At 43.3% G+C, this 12,395-nt stretch overlaps 2 pseudogenes; one reads left to right on the forward strand and one right to left on the reverse strand.

The window, feature by feature from the left end:
• Positions 1-4,539: 4,539 nt before the first annotated feature.
• On the reverse strand, positions 4,540-4,659 carry LOC134912936 (5S ribosomal RNA; annotated as a pseudogene).
• Positions 4,660-8,277: 3,618 nt separating this feature from the next.
• LOC134912942 (5S ribosomal RNA) lies at positions 8,278-8,397 on the forward strand (annotated as a pseudogene).
• Positions 8,398-12,395: the final 3,998 nt, after the last annotated feature.

Raw genomic sequence — 12,395 nt, forward strand, 5'->3', positions numbered from 1 at the left:
CGCGCTGACTTATATAAGTCAGCCAGAGGGGGCGGAGCGATGGCGCGGCGAGCTGTGATTGGCTCGCGGCGGCCATCTTCAATTTCAAAAATGACGCTGAGGCGCCATTTTTAAAATGGGTTACCGCTCCGCTGCTCAATCTCTGCAACGCCGCCCGCACTCACGCCGCCCGCACCCCCGCCGCCCGCACCGCCGCTGCCCGCACCCCCGCCGCCCGCACCCCCGCCTACGCCCGCACCTCCGCCGCACCCACAACAGTGATTGACAGCGGATCCAGTGACGGATCCGCTGGCCAATCACTGTGGCCTGACTGACAGGGGACGTGCTTTCATAGGTTGAAAGCACGTCCCTGTGTGAAAGCGGCACCACTAATGGTGCCGCTTTTCCATGTATTTTCAATGGGCTTTTAATGCCCATTGCTAGGCCCCACCCGCACCCGCCCCCCGCTCCCATATCTTTCCCTATCTGACAGGGAGGCACTACGATCGGTGCCTCCCAAACACTTTACAATGGACTGGGACGATTAGGATAATATAAAGCAAATACTTATGACACAGAATATGTGTCATAAGTATCTTCTTTATATTATTTTAATCAGTAATGACAGGGGAGGCACTGCCTCCCCTGCCTTCCCTGACTGCACGTCCCTGCTGCAGATACACGGTAGAAGAGGGTAAAAAGAGAGGGGGGGCACATAATTAGGCGCAAAAATCATTATAAACAGCAGCTACTGGGTTAACATTAAGTTACTGTGTTATTCCTGGCAGTGCCGTAACTAGGCATTTTAGCGCTGTGTGCAAGAAACGACAGTGTAAGATAGGGGCAGTGCGCGCGTAAAATTTATAGGGGCGTGGCTTCACGGGGAAGGGGCGTGGTCACAAAATAATAGCAATTCATACTACGGTGCACAGTAGTCTACATTATTCAAATTACGCTGCACAGTAGCGCCACTACACCAGGTAGAGCCCCTTTTATACATTACAGCAGACAGCGTCCCCCTTTTTACACATTACAGCAGACAGTCCCCCTTTTTACACATTACAGCAGACAGTCCCCCTTTTTACACATGCGGCAGCCAGTCCCCCTTTTTACACATTGTGGCAGCCAGGCCCCCTTTTTACATATTGCGGCAGCCAGTCCCCCTTTTTACACATTGCGGCAGACAGGCCCCCTCTTTACACATTGCGGCAGCCAGTCCCCCTTTTTACACATTGCGGCAGCCAGGCCCCCTCTTTACACATTGCGGCAGCCAGGACCCCTTTTTACACATTGCGGCAGCCAGGACCCCTTTTTACACATTGCGGCAGCTAGTCCCCCTTTTTACACATTGCGGCAGCCAGGCCCCCTTTTTACACATTGCGGCAGCCAGCCCCCCTTTTTACACATTGCGGCAGCCAGGCCCCCTCTTTACACATTGCGGCAGCCAGTCCCCCTTTTTACACATTGCGGCAGCCAGGCCCCCTCTTTACACATTGCGGCAGCCAGGACCCCTTTTTACACATTGCGGCAGCCAGGACCCCTTTTTACACATTGCGGCAGCCAGACCCCTTTTTACACATTGCGGCAGACGGTGTCCCCCTGAGAGAGAGAGAGAGAGAGAGAGAGAGAGGGATATACTTACCTTCTCCCCGCTGACAGGCTCCTCGTGCTGACATCTCCCTCTCAGTGCAGGCAGTGAGGTTAGAAGGAGGAGGAGGGAGGGGGAGCAGGGAGCCGCAGCAGCGCTATTTCATTGGTAGTAAGCGCCGCTGCAGCATCCCCCTCTCCTTCCGTATTGGCTGCCTGGCGCTGCTGTGGATGCTGGGATGAAGGAACCGCATCCCAGCATCCATAGCAGCGCCGGGCAGCCAATACAGAAGGAGAGGGGGATGCTGCAGCGGCGCTTACTACCAATGAAATAGCACTGCTGCGGCTCCCTGCTCCCCCTCCCTCCTCCTCTTTGTCCGCTGCCTGGCGCTGGTCTCTTCTCCCTCCAGCGCGGCGCGCGGCGCAGACAGCAGAGGCGGCATGTAATGAGTCAATTTGACTCATTACATGCCGCTGGCCGTGCGCCCTCAGGGCAACTGCGCTGTGTGCCAAGCCCACTTGGCACACACGTAGTTACGGCCCTGATTCCTGGGTTAATAGCGCTGGGGTGTGTGCTGGCATACTCTCTCTCTCTGTCTCTCCAAAGGGCCTTGTGGGGGAATTGTCTTCAGATGAGCATTCCCTGAATGTGTGGTGTGTCGGTACGTGTGTGTCGACATGTCTGAGGTAAAAGGCTCCCCTAAGGAGGAGATGGAGCAAATGTGTGTGTGAGTGGTGTCTCCGTCAACAACGCCGACACCTGTTTGGATATGTGAAATTGAGTGCTAAGATAAATTTATTGCACAAAAGATTAGAGAACAGACAGGGAATCTACCCATGTCTGTCCCTATGTCGCAGAGACCTTCAGAGTCTCACAACGCTCACTATCCAAACTAATAGACTCAGATATCGACACGGAGTCTGACTCCAGTGCCGACTACGATAATGCAAAGTACAGCCAAAACTGGCAGAAAAGTATTCAATATATGATTATTGTAATAAAAGATGATTTGCATATCACTGATGACTCATCTGTCCCTGACACAAGGGTACACATGTTTAAGGGGAAGAAAGCTGAGGTAAATTTCCCTCCTCTCATGATGAAAAAGAGCGGGAATCTCCAGACAAGAGACTGCAGTTTCCCACAAAGAATTCTCAGGGCGTATCCTTCCCTTACTAGGGCCAGGATACGATGGGAATCTTCCCCTAGGGTGTCACGTTTGCCCAAAAGGTAGCCCTGACTTAACAGCTATCCTCAAGGATCCTGCAGATAGCGTGCACTTTCTGGTACACTACTCAGACCGGCGATTGTGTCGGCATGGGTTTATAGCGCTGTAGCAGCGTGGACAGGTACCTTATCAGCAGAGATTGAGACCCTAGTATGTATATATATATATATATATATATGCAAAAAAAGGGGGGATAAGGGTTTCAGCGACCAACAGTGTCTAGTAAAATATGATAAATATGAGGAGACTTACTGGATACGTATAAAATAACAATATATTTATTTATACAACAATAAAACCAAGGTATAATATAAAACCAACTATATGAATGTCAGGGTGGGTTAAAAGCCGGGGGACGTATGCTATTAATTAATAACAGATAAAAGGATCACTAAAAAAAAAAAAAATTTTTTTTACATATAATAAAAAGGCAATAAATAGTAAAATATCGGATAAAAGAGTGCTGCTTATCTTTTTAAAAAGTGGAGAGACAATGGAGGTACACCCAACGCGTTTCGTTACTCAGACTTCATCAAGGGGTATGGGACTACTGAACAGGCACTCTTATTTATAGCACATGTAATTAAGAATGGATAATTGTGACATCACTTCCTGTAAGGACTGATACTATTGCTCCATGTAAGTTTTTTAACACAGGCATAAGAAAGACGTAGTATACTAAATGACAACCTCATAGGACTTATTAAAAAGAAAAAACGAGTTTTAGAATGTATAAAACATTTGAAAATCAGTCCGGGGACGGGCCCGACGTCACTTCCGCCCCACTTCCTTTGTAGGAGTCTTCTTATTGAGCGTGCGCATGAGCGCCACGCTTCCGGTTAATGGATGAGTTTGTTTACGTTTCTCTGCCCTGCTTCCGCTATTGCCGTCGCGTCACTTCCGGTCACGAACAGGATCCTCATCTGTAGCGTGTATAGGCTGGGCAGCTTGTCAATCATCGCGGTGGCCATTTTATAGAAGACTTTGATATCTGGGACATGTAGCAGTGCAGGATTTCACTCTTTGACAGCTGGAATTGTCATCTATTATCAATCATTACTGCGGCCATCTTATTGAAGTCTTTGACATCCAGTGAATGTAACAGTGCAGAATTCCATTTTGGAAACAGCGCACATATATAAAAGTAGAAATAAAGAAATGCATATGTTAGTGTCTATTTTATTAAAATATTTTTAATTATCATACTGTGATCTAATACTTTATATTGGGGGAGCCTGGTAATAATGTAAATGGCAATTGTTGCAGAAACGTGATGTTTCTACCCATATATCAAGGTGGAGAGTACAGGTTAATTGTGGAGTTAATCCATATATTATATTTATACTAGTCGCTTTGTAGCATAAAAATATTTTAAACCCATTTTGGGCTTAAGGTGTAGCAAATAACAATGTACCCGTCATATAGGCATAAGATTGAAAATAATTTTAGAAATGGTGATAGTCGGTGAAGATATATAAGTTTAAACTGATATCCGACATTAGTTACGTGCATATGTGCTAGATAGTGTAGAATCATATTGAAGAGGATAAAACCAGTGAAAAAGTGAAAGTAATCAGTCATATACTAATTCTTAGTGACATATATAGATAGTGCATGTGTGTATGACTGATTGTGAAGATTGATTATGTGCTTAATTAATTATTATTATAATAAATTACTGTGCAGTGATGATTTAACCGTGTATAAATATATTACTATTATTCGGAGCCTGACAAGGCTCGCTCTTATACAGTACCCAATATTCGCAAGTAGTTACCCACTTGTTACTGATTGGGCCCAACACTGCTTAGCTTCCAAGATCGTACGGGATTGGGCGTAAGACCAGTGCGGTATGACTGTACCATATAGTGAAATTAGTCAGGCACATACTATTAAAGATTTTTATTAGGATAATTAGCAACTATATACAGTGTTTTACATATAGTGATAATCGGAAAAATAAATCCGATGAAGTGAATCGTGCTTGGAAAAGGAAGAAGTAGCTTGTCTGCATCCAGAAGAGTTTTGAAGGGGGTACTTCTCTCATAAGAATGGGGCGATCTCATATCCCTCATTGAAGCCCATGGGGTGTGCAGTTTTCAGTTGAAATATCCAGAACATCTCTCTTTGGGAGAGCTTCTTGGCCAGATCTCCGCCTCTTTCGCCACTGGTCACGTGTTCGATGGCTTTAAAGGTCATCTCTTCTGGATTGGAATTGTGTTCCAGTTTAAAGTGTCTGTACAGCAGGTGAGTCTCTACTTTGTTTTTGATACTTCGTACATGTTCTTGTATTCTAATTTTCAAAGTTCTTCTTGTTTTACCCACATATTTCTTGTGGCATGTACATTCTAACAAGTAGATCACAGATGTAATATTAGAATTCATGAATTCTTTGATTTTGAATTCTTGAGTACCGTCCGTATTGCAGAAGATTTTTCTATTAGGATTGAGGAACTTACAGATGTTGCAGTGTCCACACTTGTAAGATCCGATGCATTTGGGGAGAGAGTTGGAATTTCCCTCTAATGGGATTTCTCTTAACATGCTAGGCGTGAGAATGTCTTTCAAATTGCGTGATTTCCGGAAAACAAGTTCTGGTTGGGGTGGAAGGATCTTTTTTAAGATGGGGTCCATCAAGAGTATGTCCCAGTGGGTTCTTAGTGAAGTCCTGATGGTCTGTTCATGAGAACTATAGGTAGTAACAAAGGATATTGACTCCTTCGGTGCCATGTTTTCCTTGTATGTCAGCAGATTCTCTCTCTCTAAGTTTCTCGTCTTGGTGACTGCTTCATCTAGTATGGTTTTCGGATAGAGTTTGTCCTCGAATCTTTTTCTGTATGTTCCAAGTTGTTCCTCACAGTCTTTGTTTTTGTTGCAATTCCTCTTTATTCTATGGAATTGTGAATATGGGATGTTGTTCTTCCATTTTTTAGAGTGATTGCTTTTATAGTGAAGGTAGCTGTTCTTATCAACATCTTTTATGAAATTTTTTGTAGACACTGCCTCTTCCTCTCCAATTAGAATCAGATCCAGGAATTCAATGGACTCTTTATTCAAATTGTAGGTAAAAGATAAGTTAAAATCATTAATTTGTAAGAGTTTAAAAAAATCCATAAATGATTCGGCACTCCCATCCCATATGATCAGGATATCATCAATGTATCTTTTATACATGACAATAGATTCCTTGAAGTGCTGCGTGGTGTATATGTGCTTCTCCTCCCATCTTCCCATAAATAAATTAGCGAAGCTAGCGGCAAAAATAGTCCCCATAGCGGTGCCACACCGTTGTAGATAAAATTTATCTAAAAACTTAAAATAATTCCGGCTTAAAATGAATTTCATTAAATCACAGATAAAATTCCTATGGGATTCGGTGAGGGTGTTGTAGAAGCGATGCGAAAACTACAGAAGAATACTCAAATCGTTTTAAAACAAGCTGACAAGGGGGGGGGGGGGGGTTGGTGATTATGAATCGGGATAACTATATACAAGAAGCACAGAGACTCTTAGGAGACTCCAACTCCTATACCATGCTGACAGATGACCCGAAAGACCTATATATAGATGAACTAAGGTCCCTACTCCTACAGGGACTGAGGAATGATGTCATCACAAAGGATGAATTTTCTTTTTTAATGCAATCCAACCCCACGACCCCCATATTTTATTTCCTGCCTAAAATCCACAAGAGCCTGTCCAATCCACCAGGGAGACCAATTGTTGCCGGGATAGACTCCCTTACATCTAATCTATCTAAATATGTGGATGTGTTTTTACATCCGTATGTCAAAAAACTACCATCGTACCTTAAAGATACTACCATGGTCCTGAACGAAATCAAGAATGTGAAATGGAAAGAGTCATATATATGGATAACTATTGATGTACAATCTCTATATACCTGTATCGAGTACGAAAAGGGAATTGAGGCAAGCAGAGAATACTTGGACAAAGACAACACCATCACCGAATCCCATAGGAATTTTATCTGTGATTTAATGAAATTCATTTTAAGCAGGAATTATTTTAAGTTTTTAGATACATTTTATCTACAACGGTGTGGCACCGCTATGGGGACTATTTTTGCCGCTAGCTTCGCTAATTTATTTATGGGAAGATGGGAGGAGAAGCACATATACACCACGCAGCACTTCAAGGAATCTATTGTCATGTATAAAAGATACATTGACGATATCCTGATCATATGGGATGGGAGTGCCGAATCATTTATGGATTTTTTTAAACTCTTACAAATTAATGATTTTAACTTATCTTTTACCTACAATTTGAATAAAGAGTCCATTGAATTCCTGGATCTGATTCTAATTGGAGAGGAAGAGGCAGTGTCTACAAAAAATTTCATAAAAGATGTTGATAAGAACAGCTACCTTCACTATAAAAGCAATCACTCTAAAAAATGGAAGAACAACATCCCATATTCACAATTCCATAGAATAAAGAGGAATTGCAACAAAAACAAAGACTGTGAGGAACAACTTGGAACATACAGAAAAAGATTCGAGGACAAACTCTATCCGAAAACCATACTAGATGAAGCAGTCACCAAGACAAGAAACTTAGAGAGAGAGAATCTGCTGACATACAAGGAAAACATGGCAAGGAAGGAGTCAATATCCTTTGTTACTACCTATAGTTCTCATGAACAGACCATCAGGACTTCACTAAGAACCCACTGGGACATACTCTTGATGGACCCCATCTTAAAAAAGATCCTTCCACCCCAACCAGAACTTGTTTTCCGGAAATCACGCAATTTGAAAGACATTCTCGCGCCTAGCATGTTAAGAGAAATCCCATCAGAGGGAAATTCCAACTCTCTCCCCAAATGCATCGGATCTTACAAGTGTGGACACTGCAACATCTGTAAGTTCCTCAATCCTAATAGAAAAATCTTCTGCAATACGGACGGTACTCAAGAATTCAAAATCAAAGAATTCATGAATTCTAATATTACATCTGTGATCTACTTGTTAGCATGTACATGCCACAAGAAATATGTGGGTAAAACAAAAAGAACTTTGAAAATTAGAATACAAGAACATGTACGAAGTATCAAAAACAAAGTAGAGACTCACCTGCTGTACAGACACTTTAAACTGGAACACAATTCCAATCCAGAAGAGATGACCTTTAAAGCCATCGAACACGTGACCAGTGGCGAAAGAGGCGGAGATCTGGCCAAGAAGCTCTCCCAAAGAGAGATGTTCTGGATATTTCAACTGAAAACTGCACACCCCATGGGCTTCAATGAGGGATATGAGATCGCCCCATTCTTATGAGAGAAGTACCCCCTTCAAAACTCTTCTGGATGCAGACAAGCTACTTCTTCCTTTTCCAAGCACGATTCACTTCATCGGATTTATTTTTCCGATTATCACTATATGTAAAACACTGTATATAGTTGCTAATTATCCTAATAAAAATCTTTAATAGTATGTGCCTGACTAATTTCACTATATGGTACAGTCATACCGCACTGGTCTTACGCCCAATCCCGTCCGATCTTGGAAGCTAAGCAGTGTTGGGCCCAATCAGTAACAAGTGGGTAACTACTTGCGAATATTGGGTATTGTATAAGAGCGAGCCTTGTCAGGCTCCGAATAATAGTAATATATTTATACACGGTTAAATCATCACTGCACAGTAATTTATTATAATAATAATAATAATAATTAATTAAGCACATAATCAATCTTCACAATCAGTCATACACACATTTACTATCTATATATGTCACTAAGAATTAGTATATGACTGATTACTTTCACTTTTTCACTGGTTTTATCCTCTTCAATATGATTCCACACTATCTAGCACATATGCACGTAACTAATGTCGGATATCAGTTTAAACTTATATATCTTCACCGACTATCACCATTTCTAAAATTATTTTCAATCTTATGCCTATATGACGGGTACATTGTTATTTGCTACACCTTAAGCCCAAAATGGGTTTAAAATATTTTTATGCTACAAAGCGACTAGTATAAATATAATATATGGATTAACTCCACAATTAACCTGTACTCTCCACCTTGATATATGGGTAGAAACATCACGTTTCTGCAACAATTGCCATTTACATTATTACCAGGCTCCCCCAATATAAAGTATTAGATCACAGTATGATAATTAAAAATCTTTTAATAAAATAGACACTAACATATGCATTTCTTTATTTCTACTTTTATATATGTGCGCTGTTTCCAAAATGGAATTCTGCACTGTTACATTCACTGGATGTCAAAGACTTCAATAAGATGGCCGCAGTAATGATTGATAATAGATGACAATTCCAGCTGTCAAAGAGTGAAATCCAGCACTGCTACATGTCCCAGATATCAAAGTCTTCTATAAAATGGCCGCCGCGATGATTGACAAGCTGCCCAGCCTATACACGCTACAGATGAGGATCCTGTTCGTGACTGGAAGTGACGCGACGGCAATAGCGGAAGCGGGGCAGAGAAACGTAAACACACTCATCCATTGACCGGAAGCGTGGCGCTCATGCGCACGCTCAATAAGAAGACTCCTACAAAGGAAGTGGGGCGGAAGTGACGTCGGGCCCGTCCCCGGACTGATTTTCAAATGTTTTATACATTCTAAAACTCGTTTTTTCTTTTTAATAAGTCCTATGAGGTTGTCATTTAGTATACTACGTCTTTCTTATGCCTGTGTTAAAAAACTTACATGGAGCAATAGTATCAGTCCTTACAGGAAGTGATGTCACAATTATCCATTCTTAATTACATGTGCTATAAATAAGAGTGCCTGTTCAGTAGTCCCATACCCCTTGATGAAGTCTGAGTGACGAAACGCGTTGGTTGTACCTCCATTGTCTCTCCACTTTTTAAAAAGATAAGCAGCACTCTTTTATCTGATATTTTACTATTTATTGCCTTTTTATTATATGTAAAATGTTTTGTTTTTTTTAGTAATCCTTTTATCTGTTATTAATTAATAGCATACGTCCTCCGGCTTTTAACCCACCCTGACATTCATTATAGTTGGTTTTATATTATACCTTGGTTTTATTGTTGTATAAATAAATATATTGTTATTTTATACGTATCCAGTAAGTCTCCTCATATTTATCATATTTTACTAGACACCGTTGGTCGCTGAAAACCTTATCCCCCATTTTTTTGCATTGTTTAGTTAAGGCAGTTTATCCCTGCCTAATACTTAAGGGTTAGCTGATGCCTTGAATTATTTAAGGAGTGTCTGATCTTGTTGATTTTTTATTAATCTATTTCACACACACCTGTGGCGCCATACTCCCACTACCCAATATATATATATATATATGTATATATATAGATATATATATATTAAAGATGCTGTCTTAAGATATATATATAAAACATGCCCAAAAAGGCATTAGTCTACTGGGTTCTAGAGTCAACGCTATGTCGATTTCTGCTTGACGTGTCCTGTAGATATGCAATGGACAGGTGATGCCGACTTAAGAGGCATATGGAAGGCTGAGGATTGTGTGGAGAAGGGATCTCGGACCTGATCTCCACAGCTATGGCTGGTAATTCTGATCTTTTGCCTTATATTCCTGCACAGCCTAGGAAAGCACGACATTATCAAATGCAGCCTTTCGATCACAGAGAAACAAGAAAGTCCGAGGTACGTCCTTTCTTGCCAGAGGCAGGGGCAGAGGAAAGAAGCTGCACAACACAGCTAGTTCCCAGGAACAGAAGTCCTCCCCGGCCTCTACAAAATCCACCGCATATCGCTGGGGCTCCACAGGCGGAGCTAGGCCCGGTGGGGGCACGTCTTCGTAATTTCAGCCACAAGTGGGTTCACTCCCTGTTGGATCCCTGGGCAATGAATATTGTGTCTCAGGGATACAAGCTGGACTTTGAGGAGATGCCCCCTCACCGACGGCCCTGCCGGCTTCCCCCCACGAGAGGGAAATAGTGTTAACTGCAATTCACAAATTGTATCTTCAACAGGTGGTGGTCAAGGTTCCCCTCCTTCAACAAGGAGGGGGTTATTATTCGACCATGTTGTAGTTCCGAAACCGGACGGTTCGGTCAGACCCATATTGAATTTAAAATCCCTGAACATATACCTGAAAGGGTTCAAGTTCAAGATGGAATCGCTAAGAGCGGTCATAGCAAGCCTGAAAGGGGGAGATTTTATGGTGTCTCTGGACATAAAGGATGCATACCTTCATGTCCCCGTTTATCCAGCTCATCAGGCGTACCTCAGATTTGCGGTACAGGATTGTCATTACCAATTTCAGACGTTGCCGTTTGGTCTCTCCACGGCCCCGAGAATCTTCACCAAGGTAATGGCGGAAATTATGGTGCTCCTGCGGAAGCAAGGTGTCACAATTATCCCGTACTGGGACGATCTCCTCATAAAAGCGAGATCAAGAGAGCAGTTGCTGAACAGCGTATCACTTTCTCTGGAAGTGTAACGGCAACACGGCTGGATTCTAAATATTCCAAAGTCGCAGTTGGTTCCTACGGCTCATCTGCCTTTCCTAGGCATGATTCTAGACAAAAGGGTTTATCTCCCGATAGAGAGAGCTCAGGAGCTCATGACACTGGTCAGGAACCTATTAAAACCAAAACAGGTGTCAGTGCATCACTGCACTCGAGTCCTGGGAAGGATGGTGGCATCATACGAGGCCATTCCCTTCGGCAGGTTCCATGCGAGGAACTTTCAATGGGACTTACTGGACAAGTGGTCCGGATCACATCTTCAGATGCATCGGTTAATCACTCTATCCCCCAGGGCCAGGGTGTCTCTCCTGTGGTGGCTGTAGAGTGCTCATCTTCTCGAGGGCTGCAGATTCGGCATTCAGGACTGGATCCTGGTGACCACGGATGCAAGCCTCCGAGGGTGGGGAGCAGTCACACAGGGAAAAAAGTTCCAAGCTCTGTGGGTAAGTCAGGAGACTTGCCTTCACATCAACATCCTGGAACTAAGGGCCGTATACAACGCCCTACGTCAAGCGGAGACCCTGCTTCGCGACCAACCGGTTCTGATTCAGTCAGAAGCCACCAGAATTCTTCGCTGGGCGGAGAATCACGTAAGCGCACTGTCAGTAGTGTTCATCCCGGGAGTGGACAACTGGGAAGCAGACTTCCTCAGCAGGCATGACCTCCACCCGGGAGAGTGGGGACTTCATCAAGAAGTCTTCACGCAGTTTGCAAGTCGGTGGGAACTGCCACAGGTAGATATGATGGCATCCCGCCTCAACAAAAAGCTACAGAGGTATTGCGCCAGGTCATGAGACCCTCAGGCGATAGCTGTGGACGCACTGGTGACACCGTGGGTGTTCCAGTCGGTCTATTTATTTCCTCCTCTTCCTCTCATACCCAAGGTGCTGAGTATAATAAGAAAAAGAGGAGTGAGAACAATCCTCATTGTTCCAGATGGGCCACGAAGGACCTGGTATCCAGATCTGCAAGAAATGCTCACAGAGGACCCGTGGCCTCTTCCTCTAAGACAGGACCTGTTGCAACAGGGGCCCTGTCTGTTCCAAGACTTACCGCGGCTGCGTTTGACGGCATGGCGGTTGAACGCCGGAGCCTAGCAGAAAAGGGCATTC

Source organism: Pseudophryne corroboree, chromosome 4, assembly GCF_028390025.1.
Source record: "Pseudophryne corroboree isolate aPseCor3 chromosome 4, aPseCor3.hap2, whole genome shotgun sequence".
NCBI lineage: Eukaryota > Metazoa > Chordata > Amphibia > Anura > Myobatrachidae > Pseudophryne > Pseudophryne corroboree.